We start from the raw sequence: 18,145 nt of genomic DNA on the forward strand, positions 1-18,145 counted from the left end.
TAACTGTAGTTTATTCTTCTCATTTCCTCCAGCACACAGCATAACAGCAGCATAAGATTTCCTCCTCAGGTCAGAACTGAAACTGAAACTCCTCTCAACTCCCGCCCTCGCTTTCTTAAAGAGACAGATCTAATTCTTATACATTACAGGGGCGCTCCATTGTTATATGTGTATGATATAAATTATTGATGGAATAAAGTATTATGTACGTTTTTACAGACCTTGGACTGAGTACTCCAATTGTTTCTCTGGGTTATATCATGACAGGAGAGTAGGAGTCTCTCGTGTTTGTGTGCTACATAATGACAGGAGAGCAGGAGTCCCTCATGTTTGTGTGCTACATAATGACAGGAGAGCAGGAACCCCTAGAATCAGTGTGCTACATCATGTCAGGAGAGCAGGAGCCCCTCGTGTCTATGCGCTACATCATGACAAGAGAGCAGGAGTCCCTCATGTCTGTGTGCTACATCATGAGAGGAGAGCAGGAGTTCCTTATGTCTGTGTGCTACATAATGACAGGGGTGGTTATAAATGGTATAGTCTCTAACTGGGTCGCTGTGACCAGTGGGGTACCGCAGGGGTCAGTATTGGGACCTGTTCTCTTCAACATATTCATTAATGATCTGGTAGAAGGTTTACACAGTAAAATATCGATATTTGCAGATGATACAAAACTATGTAAAGCAGTTAATACAAGAGAAGATAGTATTCTGCTACAGATGGATCTGGATAAGTTGGAAACTTGGGCTGAAAGGTGGCAGATGAGGTTTAACAATGAAAAATGTAAGGTTATACACATGGGAAGAAGGAATCAATATCACCATTACACACTGAACGGGAAACCACTGGGTAAATCTGACAGGGAGAAGGACTTGGGGATCCTAGTTAATGATAAACTTACCTGGAGCAGCCAGTGCCAGGCAGCAGCTGCCAAGGCAAACAGGATCATGGGGTGCATTAAAAGAGGTCTGGATACACATGATGAGAGCATTATACTGCCTCTGTACAAATCCCTAGTTAGACCGCACATGGAGTACTGTGTCCAGTTTTGGGCACCGGTGCTCAGGAAGGATATAATGGAACTAGAGAGAGTACAAAGGAGGGCAACAAAATTAATAAAGGGGATGGGAGAACTACAATACCCAGATAGATTAGCGAAATTAGGATTATTTAGTCTAGAAAAAAGACGACTGAGGGGCGATCTAATAACCATGTATAAGTATATAAGGGGACAATACAAATATCTCGCTGAGGATCTGTTTATACCAAGGAAGGTGACGGGCACAAGAGGGCATTCTTTGCGTCTGGAGGAGAGAAGGTTTTTCCACCAACATAGAAGAGGATTCTTTACTGTTAGGGCAGTGAGAATCTGGAATTGCTTGCCTGAGGAGGTGGTGATGGCGAACTCAGTCGAGGGGTTCAAGAGAGGCCTGGATGTCTTCCTGGAGCAGAACAATATTGTATCATACAATTATTAGGTTCTGTAGAAGGAACGTAGATCTGGGTATTTATTATAATGGAATATAGGCTGAACTGGATGGACAAATGTCTTTTTTCGGCCTTACTAACTATGTTACTATGTTACTATGACAGGAGAGCAGGAGTCCCTCGTGTCTATGTGCTACATAATGACAGGAGAGCAGGAGCCCCTCATCTTTGTGTGCTACATAATGACAGGAGAGCAGGAGTCCCTCATGTTTGTGTACTACATCATGACAAGAGAGCAGGAGTCCCTCATGTCTATGTGCTACATAATGACAGGAGAGCAGGAGCCCCTCGTGTCTATGCGCTACATCATGACAAGAGAGCAGGAGTCCCTCATGTCTGTGTGCGACATCATGAGAGGAGAGCAGGAGTTCCTCATGTCTGTGTGCTACATAATGACAGGAGAGCAGGAGCCCCTCGTGTCTATGTGCTACATAATGACAGGAGAGCAGGAGCCCCTCATGTTTGTGTGCTACATAATGACAGGAGAGCAGGAGCCCCTCATGTTTGTGTGCTACATAATGACAGGAGAGCAGGAGCCCCTCATGTTTGTGTGCTACATAATGACAGGAGAGCAGGAGTCCCTCATGTTTGTGTGCTACATAATGACAGGAGAGCAGGAGTCCCTCATGTTTGTGTACTACATCATGACAAGAGAGCAGGAGTCCCTCATGTCTATGTACTACTGAATGACAGGAGTTCCTCTTGTCTGGTTTTTAACCTAAAATGTCATGAAGGTAAGAGGTGGGGGGCCACCAGAATTGTATGTGCAGTGTGGCCCTAGCCTTGTACGGCAATATTTGCTGCCATTAGTCATGTGTTTACATCTCGTTAAGAAAATTTACAGACGAAATTAAAAAAAAACTTTAATGAAGATGAAGCTTAGATGGGAAGAACACAGACATATAAATGTCACAAATTATTACACAGATATGAGGACTGATTCCTCAGCCTCATCAGAGTTTGGAACTGAGATAAACAGACTATTCTGAGACGTTCCCCACTGAGCATTTTGGACGCTTTCCCGTTTTAAGTCACTTAACTATTCCCCGAAAGGATTACACCGCGACAAATAAAGGAGTGAAGGATTATTTATTTTTGTTTGTTTTTTTTTTTTTAATCCAAACCAGAGCACTTGTCTTTGCCCCTGCCTTCAGTTTCTGGGAGAGAAGTAGGGGCAGCTACTACTGTCGGCCATATTAGCACTCAGGGACCTGAGTTCTCTGTCACTCAGAGGCTCCTCCCCATCCGTCTCTCAGCTCTTTCGGGCAGCCAATCACAACAAGGGAACCTCTTCCTCCAATCTCACCGTACAAAGACGTACCTGGTGGGTCTTTGCCTCTAGGGTTGGATGAATACTTTGGCGTTAATTACCAAATGGCCATTGTCATTTCAACAAACTTTGCATAAACCAAAGCTACAAACAAATACAAGAAACTTTGTCACATACAGTGGGGAAATAAGTATTTGATCCCTTGCTGATTTTGTAAGTTTGTCCACTGACAAAGACATGAACAGTCTATAATTTTGAGGGTAGGTTAAATTTAACATTGAGAGATAGAATACCAAAAATAAAATCCAGAAAACCACATTGTATAAATTAAATAAATGTATTTGCATTTTGCAGTGAGAAATAAATATTGATCCCCTACCAACCATTAAGAGTTCTGGCTCCTACAGACCAGTTAGACACTCCTAATCAACTCATTACCTGCATTTAACACAGCTGTAACATAGTCACCTTTATAAAAGACTCCTGTCCACAGACTCAATCAGTCAGACTCTAACCGCTACAACATGGGCAAGACCAAAGAGCTTTCTAAGGATGTCAGGGACAAGATCATAGACCTGCACAAAGCTGGATGGGCTACAAAACCATAAGTAAGGCACTGGGTCAGAAGGAGACAACTGTTAATGCAATAGTAAGAAAATGGAAGAAATACAAAATGACTGTCAGTCGACATCGATCTGGGGCACCATGCAAAATCTCACCTCGTGGGGTATCCTTCATCATGAGGAAGGTGAGAGATCAGCCTAAAACTATGTGGGGGAACTTGTTAAGGATCTCAAGGCAGCTGGGACCACAGTCACCAAGAACACCATTGGTAACACATTACGCCGTAAAGGTTTTAAATCCTGAACTGCAGTGCCCGCACGGTATCCCTGCTCAAGAAGGCACATGTGCAGGCCCGTCTGAAGTTTGCCAATGAACACCTGTCCTGAATGATTCTGTGAGTAATTGGGAGAAGGTTCTGTGGTCAAATGAGACAAGCATTGAGGTCTTTGGCATTAACTCAACTCGCTGTGTTTGGCGGAAGAGAAATGCTGACTATGACCCAAAGAACACCGTCCCCACTGTCAAACATGGAGGAGGAAACATCATGTTTTGGGGGTGTTTCACTGCTAAGGGCACAGGACTACTTCACTGCATGAATAGGAGAATGGATGGAGCCATGTAAAATACTTAGTGACAACCTCCTTTCCTCCACCAGGACATTAAAAATGGGTCGTGGCTGGGTCTTCCAGCAAGACAATGACCCAAAACATACAGACAAGGCCACAAAGGAGTGGCTCAAAAAGAAGCTCATTAAGGTCATGGAGTGGCCTAGCCAGTCTCCAGACCTTAATCCCATAGAAAACTTGCGGAGGGAGTTGAAGCTCCAAGTTGCCAAGTGACAGCCTCAAAATCTTAATGATTTAGAGATAATCTGAAAAGAGGAGTGTACCAAAATTCCTCCTGACATGTGCGCAAACCTCATCATCAACTACAAAATACGGCTGACTGCTGTGCTTGCCAACAAGGGTTTTGCCCCCAAGTATTGAGTCTTGTTTGCCAGGGGGATAAAATACTTATTTCTCACTGCAAAATGCAAATAAATGTATATAATTTATACAATGTGATTTTCTGGAATTTATTTTTGATATTATATCTCTCAATGTTAAAATTAACCTACCTTAAAATTATAGACTGTTCATGTCTTTGTCAGTGGGCAAGTGATCAAATACTTATTTCCCCCACTTTATCTCATCAAAAGAAATCATCTTTTTCTTCACTCTCCACCTTATGAACACATCATTCACTCTGAAAAACTGTCAAAACCTGATTTGGCCTGAAATAAAACAGATGCTCACTGAGGGAGCATATTACAGCTGCCTATTGAGGTCTATGGAGGGGAGAACAAAGTGAGAAGTGGAGTGAAATAGAAGCACAGACTGTGCTGCTCTTTTCTAGTCAGTAGTTTACCTCACCCCATAGCTGAATTAACATTTATGCTTCTCGGTAATGATCTGTAGTGATCTCCATATGCTTGCTTCAAGCAAATGTTTATCTCACACCAGAAATGGAATTGGAGCTGCTCCTTTCTAGAGTTGGATTTACAGCTGCGCTTCTAAGTATTGATGTATAATGTCATCCAAGCTACTGGTTCCTGTTTATCTCAACCCAGAGCTGGTTTCACAGATACAATGATCAGTACCTTCTGTGTAATGCTTGAAGATTTCTTGTAAATATTTATCTCAACACAAAATTGGATTCACAGCTACACTTCTTAGTGCTGCTGTATAATATCCTCCATGCTGTTGCTTTCTAGGAAATGTTTATCTTCCCCATTTTTGGATTCACAGCTACACTGCTCTGTACTGATGTGTAATGTTACACATGCTGCTAGTTCCTGTTTATCTAACTGTAGAGTTGGATTCACAGCTACATCGCTCATTGTTCCTCTATAATTTCCTCCAAGCTACTGTTTTCTAGTAATTGTTTATTTTACCCAAAGAGCTGGATTCACAGCTACACCGCTTAGTACAGATGTGTAATATCCACCGTGCTGCTGATTTCTAGTAAATGTTTTGCCCAAGAGCTGGATTCACAGCTACACTGCTCAGTGCTGCTGTTTAATGTTCTCCATGCTACTACATTCTAGTAAATAAGATAGAAACAAAATGAACATACACCCTGCTATAAGTAAGGAAAATGCAATAGTACATACACTGTTTTTATAAAGAAAAAACATAAAACCCATCCCACCAGTGCCATTGCTGTGTGTTCACAATTGGACCCTTATACTGCTCGACCATTATTGACATTGAGGCAATTTTTTACACATGGTAAGGTTTTAATACCGGAGGATAGGACTGTGCTACCCGGATACACCTTGTCAGTGGTGGGATGGTTTTCATGTTTTTTTCTTTTTTTTTTTTTTTTCCAAAAACAGTGTTTACTAAGTACCCTATGTTGTTTATATTCAGTTTTGCTTTTTACTTACTCACAGCAGGTTATGCGCTCATTTTGATTCTATCTTAGGTTTTGTGTTTAACCCCTTTACCCCCAAGGGTGGTTTGCACGTTAATGACCGGGCCAATTTTTACAATTCTGACCACTGTCCCTTTATGAGGTTATAACTCTGGAACGCTTCAACGGATCCCAGTGATTCTGACATTGTTTTCTCGTGACATATTGTACTTCATGATAGTGGTAAAAATTCTTTGATAGTACCTGCGTTTATTTGTGAAAAAAATGGAAATTTGGCAAAAATTATGAAAATTTCGCAATTTTCCAACTTTGAATTTTTATGCAATTAAATCACAGAGATATGTCACACAAAATACTTAATAAGTAACATTTCGCACATGTCTACTTTACATCAGCACAATTTTGGAACCAACATTTTTTTTTGTTAGGGAGTTATAAAAGGGTTAAAAGTTGACCAGCAATTTCTCATTTTTACAACACCCTTTTTTTTTTTTTTAGGGACCACATGTCATTTGAAGTCATTTTGAGGGGTCTATATGATAGAAAATACCCAAGTGTGACACCATTCTAAAAACTGCACCCCTCAAGGTGCTCAAAACCATATTCAAGAAGTTTATTAACCCTTCTGGTGCTTCACAGGAATTTTTGGAATGTTTAAATAAAAATGAACATTTAACTTTTTTTCACAAAAAATTTACTTCAGCTACAATTTGTTTCATTTTACCAAGGGTAACAGGAGAAAATGGACCCCAAAAGTTGTTGTACAATTTGTTCTGAGTACACCGATACCCCATATGTGGGGGTAAACCACTCTTTGGGCGCATGACAGAGCTCGGAAGCGAAGGAGTGCCATTTGACTTTTCAATGCAAAATTGACAGGAATTGAGATGGGATGCCATGTTTCGTTTGGAGAGCCCCTGATGTGTCTAAACATTGAAACCCCCCACAAGTGACACCATTTTGGAAAGTAGACCCCCTAAGGAACTTATCTAGATGTGTGGTGAGCGCTTTGACCCACCAAGGGCTTCACAGAAGTTTATAATGCAGAGCCGTAAAAATAAAACAAACATTTTTTCCCACAAAAATTATTTTTTAGCCCCCAGTTTTGTATTTTCCCGTGGGTAACAGGAGAAATTGGACCCCAAAATTTGTTGTCCAATTTGTCCTGAGTGCGCTGATACCCCATATGTGGGGGGGAACCACTGTTTGGGCGCATGAGAGGGCTCGGAAGGGAAGGAGCTCCATTTGGAATGCAGACTTAGATGGAATGGTCTGCAGGTGTCACATTGCGTTTGCAGAGCCCCTAATGTACCTAAACAGTAGAAACCCCCCCACAAGTGACACTATTTTGGAAACTAGACCCCCTAAGGAACTCATCTAGATGTGTTGTGAGAGCTTTGAACCCCCAAGTGTTTCACTACAGTTTGTAACGCAGAGCCGTGAAAATTAAAAAAAAACTTTCCCCCAAAAATTATTTTTTAACCCCCAGTTTTGTATTTTCCCGAGGGTAAGAGGAGAAATTCGACCCCAAAAGTTGTTGTCCAATTTGTCCTGAGTACGCTGATACTCCATATGTGGGGGGGAACCACCGTTTGGGCGCATGGGAGGGCTCGGAAGGGAAGGAGTGCCATTTGGAATGCAGATTTAGATGGAATGGTCTGCAGGCATCACATTGCGTTTGCAGAGCCCCTAATGTACCTAAACAGTAGAAACCCCCCACAAGTGACCCCATATTGGAAACTAGACCCCCCAGGGAACTTATCTAGATGTATTGTGAGAACTTTGAACCCCCAAGTGTTTCACTATAGTTTATAACGCAGAGCCGTGAAAATAAAAAATCTTTTTTTTCCCACAAAAATTATTTTTTAGCCCCCAGTTTTGTATTTTCCCAAGGGTAACAGGAGAAAATGGACCCCAAAAGTTGTTGTCCTATTTGTCCTGAGTACGCTGATACCCCATATGTTGGGGTAAACCCCTGTTTGGGCACACGGGAGAGCTCGGAAGGAAAGAAGCACTGTTTTACTTTTTCAACGCAGAATTGGCTGGAATTGAGATAGGACGCCATGTCGCGTTTGGAGAGCCCCTGATGTGCCTAAATAGTGGAAATCCCCCAATTATAACTGAAACCCTAATCCAAACACACCCCTAACCCTAATCCCAACAGTAACCCTAACCACACCTCTAACCCTGACACACCCCTAACCCTAATCCCAACCCTATTCCCAACTGTAAACGTAATCTAAACCCTAACCGTAACTTTAGCCCCAACCCTAACCCTAAGTTTAGCCCCAACCCTAACCCTAACCCTAGCCCTAACCCTAGCCCTAACCCTAGCCCTAACCCTAGCCCTAGCCCTAACCGTAACCCTAGCCCTAACCCTAGCCCTAACCCTAGCCCTAATGGGAAAATGGAAATAAATACATTTTTTTAATTTTTCCCTAACTAAGGGGGTGATGAAGGGGGGTTTGATTTACTTTTATAGCGGGTTTTTTGGCGGATTTTTATGATTGGCAGCCGTCACACACTGAAAGACGCTTTTTATTGCAAAAAATATTTTTTGCGTTACCACATTTTGAGAGCTATAATTTTTCCATATTTTGGTCCACAGAGTCATGTGAGGTCTTGTTTTTTGCGGGACGAGTTGACGTTTTTATTGGTAACATTTTCGGGCACGTGACATTTTTTGATCGCTTTTTATTCCGATTTTTGTGAGGCAGAATGACCAAAAACCAGCTATTCATGAATTTCTTTTGGGGGAGGCGTTTATACCGTTCCGCGTTTGGTAAAATTGATAAAGCAGTTTTATTCTTCGGGTCAGTACGATTACAGCGATACTTCATTTATATCATTTTTTTATGTTTTGGTGCTTTTATACGATAAAAACTATTTTATAGAAAAAAATAATTATTTTTGCATCGCTTTATTCTGAGGACTATAACTTTTTTATTTTTTTGCTGATGATGCTGTATGGTGGCTCTTTTTTTGTGGGACAAGATGATGTTTTCAGCGGTACCAAAGTTATTTATATCTGTCTTTTTGATCACGTGTTATTCCACTTTTTGTTCGGCGTATGATAATAAAGCGTTGTTTTTTGCCTCGTTTTTTTTTTTTTTTTTTTTCCTTACGGTGTTTACTGAAGGGGTTAACTAGGGGGCCAGTTTTATAGGTGGGTTCGTTACGGACGCGGCGATACTAAATATGTGTACTTTTATTGTTTTTTTTTATTTAGATAAAGAAATGTATTTATGGGAATAATATATATATTTTTTTCATTATTTAGGAATTTTTTTTATTTATTTTTTTACACATTTGGAAATTTTTTTTTTTAACTTTTTTACTTTGTCCCAGGGGGGGAAATCACAGATCGGTGATCTGACAGTTTGCACAGCACTCTGTCAGATCACCGATCTGTCTCAGAGCACTGCAGGCTTCACAGTGCCTGCTCTGAGCAGGCTCTGTGAAGCCAGATTTCTCCTTGCAGGACCCGGATGCCGCGGCCATCTTGGATCCGGGCCTGCTACAGGGAGGGAGGTAGGGAGACCCTCGCAGCAACGCGATCACATCGCGTTGCTGCGGGGGGCTCAGGGAAGCCCGCAGGGAGCCCCCTCCCTGCGCGATGCTTCCCTGTACCACAGGCACACCGCGATCATGTTTGATCGCGGTGTGCCGGGGGTTAATGTGCCGGGAGCGGTCCGTGACCGCTCCTGGCACATAGTGCCGGATGTCAGCTGCGATAGGCAGCTGACACCCGGCCGCGACCGGCCGCGCTCCCCCCCCGTGAGCGTGGCCGATCGCGTATGACGTACTATCCCATCGGTGGTCATAGGGGCCCACCCCACCTCGACGGGATAGTACATCTAATGTCAGAAAGGGGTTAATGGCCGGTGTGATCATGCTCTTATGTGTTGCATGTATACCAACTTGTGCTCTGGCTCATTTCTTTTGGTTTTGCTATATAGTAAATGTTTATCTTACCCCAGAGCTGGGTTCACAGCTACACTGTTCAGTATTGATATATAATGTCCTCCTTACTGTTGCTGCTACTGAGCATCTACTACATATGGACAGAAGAGAAATTATCCCTCATGCCTGTTTGAAGAAGACATTATAACAGCCAGTCTCTGCCATAATGCAGACATAGTGCCTTCTCTGTATGTTATCCGCCAATATGTTACTGAACAGAGGTTCCAGCTCTGCTACTTCTTTACTTATTATACATACGGTATATTCTGATGCCAATTTTGTAAAAAAAAAACAAACAAAAAAAAACTTTTTTTCTGTTTTTTCTTAGTTTTTCTATTTGCAATTGCCAAAAAAAGCACTAATTCCAGTCGGCAGCGGATTCATAGTCATCTGATTCATGCGGCATCATGAAACATTTCCTGGATTAGTTTTCATAGTACAATCTGATCTGGAGGGTAAAGCAGAGGAATGAATGACGACTGCTATGTGCAAAGAGCAACACAGCCACCTAATGAGCAGCGTCAGCCGAGGGTGGGCAGGAAACGGTGCACGACTTCCATGGGCGCTGCAGGCAGGCAGCAGGGTGGGAGAATGGCCTAAATCTGCCAGGTCGGAGATCTACCCATCTGCTCTTCTATCCTGGATGTTACTGGATTGTGGTTTCCTCCATGACTTCTGGTTTTGCTCACAATACCTCAAAAGTCTTAAAGGAATTCTCCACTTCTGGAAAATTTCTAAAAGATTTATTTTCCTGACACTTTAGAAATGTTTATATTCAGTAACTTTATGATTTTCAAGGCATCAACCGTGATCTGGAAATCTGCAAAAACGGATGCAGCAGATTGGGTGTGTGAAAATACATTGGGGTATAATGAGTGACTGTGAAGAATCCCCCCAAAATCCCTTGTAGGGTGTCTACATAAGCTCCGCACAGATTGTAACTTACACGTAGTGCATAAACCCCAATCCACAAATCAATACAAACTCCAAAACAAATGTACCCTGCAGACCCCCTAAACTAACCAAGAACCCTGACCAGATCCTCTTAATATAGACAGACTTTTTATACATCACAGGTTACGTAAATATAGACCCCAAAACAAATACAGACCCCCAGACCAGATCCTCTAAATCAATATAGACCCCAAACCAGATCCTCTAAATCAATACAGACCCCAGACCAGATCCTCTAATGGGACTGGTCTGGGGTTTGCACATCTCTCTCCTGGGTAGTGCCCAAGAGTCAGGAGGCTGGTAAGCGGAAGGAATGAGAAGAATTAAGTATCAACATCTGTCCTGGGCTTTGTCTTTATGGGGTTTAGTTTGGGATCTATGCAGATTTCAAAGGTCTGGTCTGGGGTCCATACTAGTTTACTATAAACAAGATTCTCTAAAACTAAAAAAACAGACTACAGGCAAAAAATGTTAAATAAGTACGGACCCCAAAATAAAGTCAGAGCACAGGTCAGACTTTGCAGATATTCACTTCTCGTTCCTTCAGCTTGCTACCATCATCTCTCTTGGGCACTATTAAAGGAGAGAGCAACAAACCCTTTAAACTAGTACAAACCGCAAACCAGTCGCTTTACATTAAAATATACCCCAAACCAGAAACTTTAAGCTAGTATAGACCCCAAACCAGCCCTCTTTACAGTTGTCCTCAAAAGTTTACATACCCCGGCAGAATTTTTGCTTTCTTGGCCTTTTTTCAGAGAATGTGAATGATAACACCAAAACTTTTTCTCCACTCATGGTTAGTGTTTGGGTGAAGACATTTATTGTGAAACTACTGTGTTTTCTCTTTTTAAATCATAATGACAACCCAAAACATCCAAATGACCCTGATCAAAAGTTCACATACCCCATTTCTTAATACCGTGTATTGTCCCCTCTAACATCAATGACTGCTTGAACTCTTTTGTGGTAGTTATGGATGAGGTTCTTTATTTTCTCAGATGGTAAAGATGCCCACTCTTCTTGGCAAAAAGCCTCCAGTTCCTGTAAATTCCTGGGCTTTCTAGCATGAACTGCGCTCTTGAGATCTCCCCAGAGTGGCTCAATGATATTGAGGTCAGGAGACTGAGATGGCCACTCCAGAACCTTCACTTTGTTCTGCTGTAGCCAATGACAGGTCGACTTTGCGTTGCGTTTTGGATCGTTGTCATGTTGGAAGGTTCAAGTACGTCCCATGCTAAGCTTTCGGGCTGATAAGTGCAAATTTACCTCCAGTATTTGCCGATAACATGCTGCATTCATCTTTCCTTCAACTTTGACCAAGTTTCATGTGCCTTTGTTGCTCACACATCCCCAAAACATCAGCGATCCACCTTCATGCTTTACAGTAGGAATGGTGTGACTTTTATCATAGGACTTGATGACCTCTCTCCAAATGTAATGTTTATGGTTGTGGCCAAAAAGTTCAATTTTGGTCTCATCACTCCAAATTTCCTTGTTCCAGAAGTTTTGAGGCTTGTCTCTGTGCTGTTTTGCGTATTGTAGGTGAGATACTTTGCAGCATTTGCACAGTAATGGCTTCTGGCAACTTGACCATGCAGTTCATTTTTCTTCAAGTGCCTCCTTATTGTACATCTTGAAACAGCCACACCGCTAGTTTTCAGAGAGTCCAGTATTTCAGCTGATGTTATTTGTGGGTTTTTCTTTGCATCCTGAACAATCTTCCTGGCGGTTGTGCATGAAATTTTTGTTGGTCTACCTGACCGTGGTTTCGTTTTTACAGAGCTCCTAATTTTCAATTTTTTAATCACAGATTGATGCTGCTGACTTGCACTATCAATTACTTGTATCCCTTTCCTATTTTATACAGTTCAACTACTTTTTTCCCATAGATCTGTTGACAATTCTTTTTCTTTCCCCATTACTCACAATCCAGAAACTTCAGTGGCTGGATGAAAGATGCAAGAGTCTGTCTGGATCCAGAAACTCACTCAGCTTTTATGCACACACACTGATTACAAGCAAACAAGTGAGGATGTTACCTTTAGTAACCATTCAAATCCATTTGTGTCAACTTCTGTGCATGTAATCAGACCCAAATCACCAGTGTATGTGAACTTTTGATCAGGGTCATTTGGATGTTTTGGGTTGTCATTATGATTTACAAAGAGAAAACACAGTAGTTTGACAATAAATGGCTTCATCCAACCACTAACCATGAGTGGAGAACATGTTTTGGTGTTATCATTCATATTCTCTGAAAAAAAAGGACAAGAAAGCAAAAATTCTGCCGGGGTATGTAAACTTTTGAGCACAACTGTATATTAGACTCTAACAAAGACCGAGTCAATGCAGACTTTGCAGATCCTCACTTCTTCTCGTTCCGTCAGTTTGTCTCCATCCTCTCTGTTTTTTAGCCAGGAGTTAGTAGGACGGCAGGAAAAAGGAGGGATGAGAATTCAGTTCTTGAGGTACCCCAGTAGACTTTTCCTGAGAATCTTCCAGCCATTGATGAACAGTCAGAAATATATAAGCCTAACATCATCTCTGCCCATTACTTCTCCCATTGCCACCCTTGTCCTCAGGTTGTGCAGGGAATTGCAGCACAGCACTATTCACTTTAATGGAGCGGAGCTGCAATACCAGACATGACCAGTGGACAGGTGTGGCGCTGTTTGTGGATGCAGTCAGCCCTGTAAGGATGTCTTGGCTGGACGTTCTGACCCGGTCAGGTGATGACATCACCGCCGCACGCTCTTGTACATAGCTCTGAACAACATGTTTACACGAGACAACAACACGTCCAAATCTCATCCAATGGCTATAAAAATGGACAATTTGCCGGTTCGTAGCACGAGAGGAAATTGAGAGACTTTGGCTTCGGAGGATGTAAAATTTATGTCTTTACTTCCAAATTTCAAACACAGGAGTTGTATTTACTGAGCGGATGATGAGCAGAGAAGGAAAGTCTAATATTTACATAGCGCATATAATGTTATTTACAGCAGGCAGGAAAGAGTCATGCAACCGCCCAGAAAGTCGTAGCAGAGCCGGACTGGTCATCTCACGCATTGCATTATGTGCCCTCCGCATTATCCACAGACCTGCGGGTGGATCAAGTGCAACAGTGGTGACAGACTCAGCTCTGCTGCAGCAATTTCTGCTAGGGACAATTCAATTTTTTTTTTTGTTATGATCCCATAATCATAAGCTGATCATTAGGGTGTCCTTTTTTTAAGCAATCAAATTTGATCTGCAAAGAAACCGTGCTGAAAGTGTTCAATTTCCCAACAGCTCCCCCAGAGGGGGAATGAAGTATTACACAGTGCCCATATAATGCTCCTCCAGAGTATAGACCTTTGTCTATTAATAAAGCAGAGTCTAAGCAAGAAACCCCCCTCTATTACCTCACAAAGTTCCATAATTAATTTAATGTATTAAAGCAAGAAAAAAGGGGCAAAATGCCCCGTCCACCCAATATCTACTGATAACATTTGCTTTTTATGGTCCCAAAACTTGAGATTTTGATGCATGATGGGTAAAGCACCCATTAACCTCAACAACTTCTTTAATCAGTGCACAAAAATAAGGCATACGTGCCGCCATTAAGTTTGTTATCCAGTCTAGAAAATCCATTGTCATGGTCATGCATCATATTAGGGAATTCTGGGTAAATAGGTTCAGGATCCTCATCTCTTGGCCAGAATGGAGATCGGTTACAAAGAGCGCCTCTCGCTGTGGAGGACCCGACCTGTCCTGTCATATATGGATGTTAATGGACATTGTGCAATGCTCCCTTTCTCCTGTGGTGGCACTGCAGGGAAATTGAACACTTAGTGACAAATCTACCAACAAATTACTGCCGATCATGGGGGTCCCAGCAGGGGAACTTATTAAGGTATTCTTCTGACAAGTAGGCATTGTCCAAAGTGGACAGCCCTTTTAAATACTTTGCTTTAAAGGGTCTTTTATACAAGCTAAAAAAAAAAAACTTTTAAAGCTACATAATGGCAGCTAACGGGGGTGGCATGCACTACCAATTCTTTATTACCGAAGGAAGTCAAAAGGACTAAAGAAGACATGACTGTCCCCTTCCCATTGTCATACACGGTCAGTCCCATATCCTCCTGTCAAGGGCTACTTTATTTAACGGGAACCTGTCATATATTATATACGTCCTTTCTGTAATGATCAGGATATAGAGCATGAGGAGGCATGCAGATTAATATATGGTTTTGTGGGAAAATATTCAGGATAACTTGAAATAAAGTCATATTAATTCTTGCTAGTCCAGTGGGAGGTGCCAATTGCAGGAATTACTGATAAGACCGCCCACTGGACTACAGAATGAGAAAGGATTTTAATGAATAAAATATGGCTTATCCTGAATCTTTTCCTACAAACCTATATATCAATCCGCTCAGCCAGGGGTGAACCTAGCCTCTCTGCTGCCTGAGGCTAACTGCAAAATGGCACCCCCCCATACACCCCGTACACACACGGCTCTGCTCCGCTCCGTACACATACACGGGTCAGCTTCATACACTTTGTACACACGCGGCTCAGCTCCGCACACGTCGTACACACGCGGCTCAGCTCCGCACACCTCGCACACACGCGGCTCAGCTCCGCACACCTCGTACACACGTGACTCAGCTCCGCACGCCTCGTACACACATGGTTCAGCTCCGCACACCTCGTACACACGTGACTCAGCTCCGCACACCTCGTACACACATGGTTCAGCTCCGCACACCTCGTACACACGCAGCTCAGCTCCGCACACCTCGTACACACGCGGCTCAGCTCCGCACACCTTGTATACACGTGGCTGCGCTCCGTACACACACACGGCTCTGCTCCGTACACCTCGTACACACGCGGCTCAGCACACGCGGCTCAGCTCCGCACACCTCGCACACACGCGGCTCAGCTCCGCACACCTCGTACACACGTGACTCAGCTCCGCACACCTCGTACACATGCGGCTCAGCTCCGCACACCTTGCACACACGTGGCTGCGCTCCGTACACCTCGTACACACACACGGCTCTGCTCCGCACACCTCGCACACACGCGGCTCAGCTCCGCACACCTTGCACACACGTGGCTGCGCTCCGTACACCTCGTACACACACACGGCTCTGCTCCGCACACCTCGCACACACGCGGCTCAGCTCCGCACACCTTGCACACACGTGGCTGCGCTCCATACACCTCGTACACACACACGGCTCTGCTCCGTACACCTCGTACACACACACGGCTCTGCTCCGTACACCTCGTACACACGCGGCTGCGCTCCGTACCCCTCGTACACACGCGGCTCCCCTCCGTACACCTCGTACCCACACGGCTCAGCTCCGCACACCTCGTACACATGCGGCTGCGCTCCGTACACACACGGCTCCACCAACACTGTAAACCCCTCCTGTCCCCACAAGCTTACCCTCTTCCAGCACCATGACAACCAGCACAGTAGAGTCCTGCATAAACTGAGGCCACTGATCATGTGACCCCTGACTCCTCCCATCCGGTGACGTCGTCACAGGTCCTGTGCGCACAGAACAGCCTTCTATGAGCAGCCGCAGCAGATGCAGGAGAGGAATGACTTCAGGGTGAGGACCTGTGATGATGTCACGATCACGTGACAGGTCACATGAGCCGGGGAGGGCTGGATGAGGGGATTCGGCCATTCGGGACAGTTGGGAGCCTTGAATACAGTAGTAGTAACTGAACCTGCGTCTACGACGCAAATTCAGTTACTACCCGGCAGAATCTGCCGCCCTCTCTCTTCATTGAAGGCAGTGCCGCCTGAGGCAAAGTTCTCAACTTGCCACATGGTAGCTGCGCCCCTGCGCTCAGCTCCTCCTGCGCTGTAACATTGTGTCTGCAGATTAAACATGACCCGTTCCCTTTAAAAAAAAGAAATAAAAAACAGGATTAGAGACCAATACATAACTACCATAACTGGTGCAAATAATATTTAGTGACCTTAAATGGCTTTTATGGCCCCAAAAATTGGGACCATGACTGGTAAATACATAAATGCCTCAACCACACATCAGGAAAATGTTCTTCACCCCTCAATCCTGTTGAATAGCCAGGGGACTGGTGGCCAAGCATTTAATTTCCCTGCAGCACCACCACAGGAGGTATAAAGTATTACACAATGCCTATTGAAATCAATGGGTCATTCATATAAAGTGGAAACCTGCTGGGTCCTCCTGAAAGAGAAGGTCTGTGCAGCTGCTGGAGGCAGAAACGGGGCAGCAAGCGCAATCTTTACCCCAAATGAATGACTTGGGGCACCACAAGCGTTTATGCTAGCCCAACTCATGCCATTAGGGTAGAATTATTCTTTTACCCATCCACATTCCATGATATAAATACAGTGGGGAAAATAAGTATTTGATCCACTGACGATTTTGCAAGTTTTCCCACCTACAAAGAATGGAGAGGTCTGCAATTTTTATTGTAGGGACACTTCAGCTGTGAGAGACAGAATCTAAAAAAAAATCCAGAAAATCACATTGTACGATTTTTACGTAATTAATTTGCAATTTATTGCATGCAATAAGATGATCACCTACCAACCAGCAAAAATTCTGTCTCTCACAGACCTGTTACCTGGATTAATTGCACCTGTTTGATATCATTACCTGTATAAAAGACACCTATCCACACACAATCAATCACAATCCACCCTCTGCACCATGGCCAAGACTAAAGAGCTGTCTAAGGACAACGGGGACAAAATTGTAGACCTATGCAAAGCTGGGATGGGCTACAGGACTATAGGCAAGCAGCTTGGGGAGAAGGCAACAACTGTTAGCACAATTATTAGAAAATGGAAGAAGCACAATATGACTGTCAATCTTCCTCTGTATGGGGCTCCATGCAAGATTGCGCCTCGTGGGGTAAAGATGATTCTGAGAAAGAATGAAAGTGAATGACCTGAAGAGAACTGGGACCTTAATCTCAAACATTACCGTTAGTAACACACAAGGTCCCCCTGCTCACGGAAGCACATGTCCAAGCCTGTTTGAAGTTCAACAATGACCATCTGGATGATCCTGAGGAGACATAGGAGAAGGTCATGTAGTCAGATGAAACCAAAATAAAACTTTTTGGTATCAACTCCACTCGCCATGTTTGGAGGAAGAAGAAGGATGAGTACAACCCCAAGAACACCGTCCCAACAATGAGGCATGGTGGGGGAAACATCATACTTTGGGGTTGCTTTTCTGCAAACCTCCTTCCATCAGTAAGAGCATTGAAGATGGGTCGTGGCTGGGTCTTCCAGCATGACAATAACCTGAAACACACAGCCAGGACAACTAAGGAGTGACTCCATAAGAAACATTTCAAGGTCCTGGAGTGGCCTGGCCAGTCTCCAGACCTGAACCCAATAGAAAATATTTGGAGGAAGCTGAAACTCAATGTTGCCCAGCGAAAGCCCTGAAACCTGAAATATCTGGAGAAGCTCTG

At 43.5% G+C, this 18,145-nt stretch overlaps 1 protein-coding gene across 2 annotated transcripts in view; it reads right to left on the reverse strand.

Annotated features, from left to right (window-relative positions):
* The window catches only part of LOC138646052 (B2 bradykinin receptor-like), a 54,234-nt gene that overhangs the window by 15,824 nt on the left and 20,265 nt on the right, over positions 1–18,145 (reverse strand). Inside the window, exon 1 of one of the 2 annotated variants that reach the window (XM_069735532.1) lies at positions 11,142–11,306. The exons of the other annotated variant lie outside the window; for it this stretch is intronic. The gene's annotated coding sequence lies outside the window, so the exon portion shown is untranslated. Of the gene's footprint in view, positions 1–11,141; positions 11,307–18,145 lie in introns of those variants that run through there. 2 annotated transcript variants of the gene reach the window in all.

The sequence above is a fragment of the Ranitomeya imitator genome, chromosome 1, assembly GCF_032444005.1.
Source record: "Ranitomeya imitator isolate aRanImi1 chromosome 1, aRanImi1.pri, whole genome shotgun sequence".
NCBI lineage: Eukaryota > Metazoa > Chordata > Amphibia > Anura > Dendrobatidae > Ranitomeya > Ranitomeya imitator.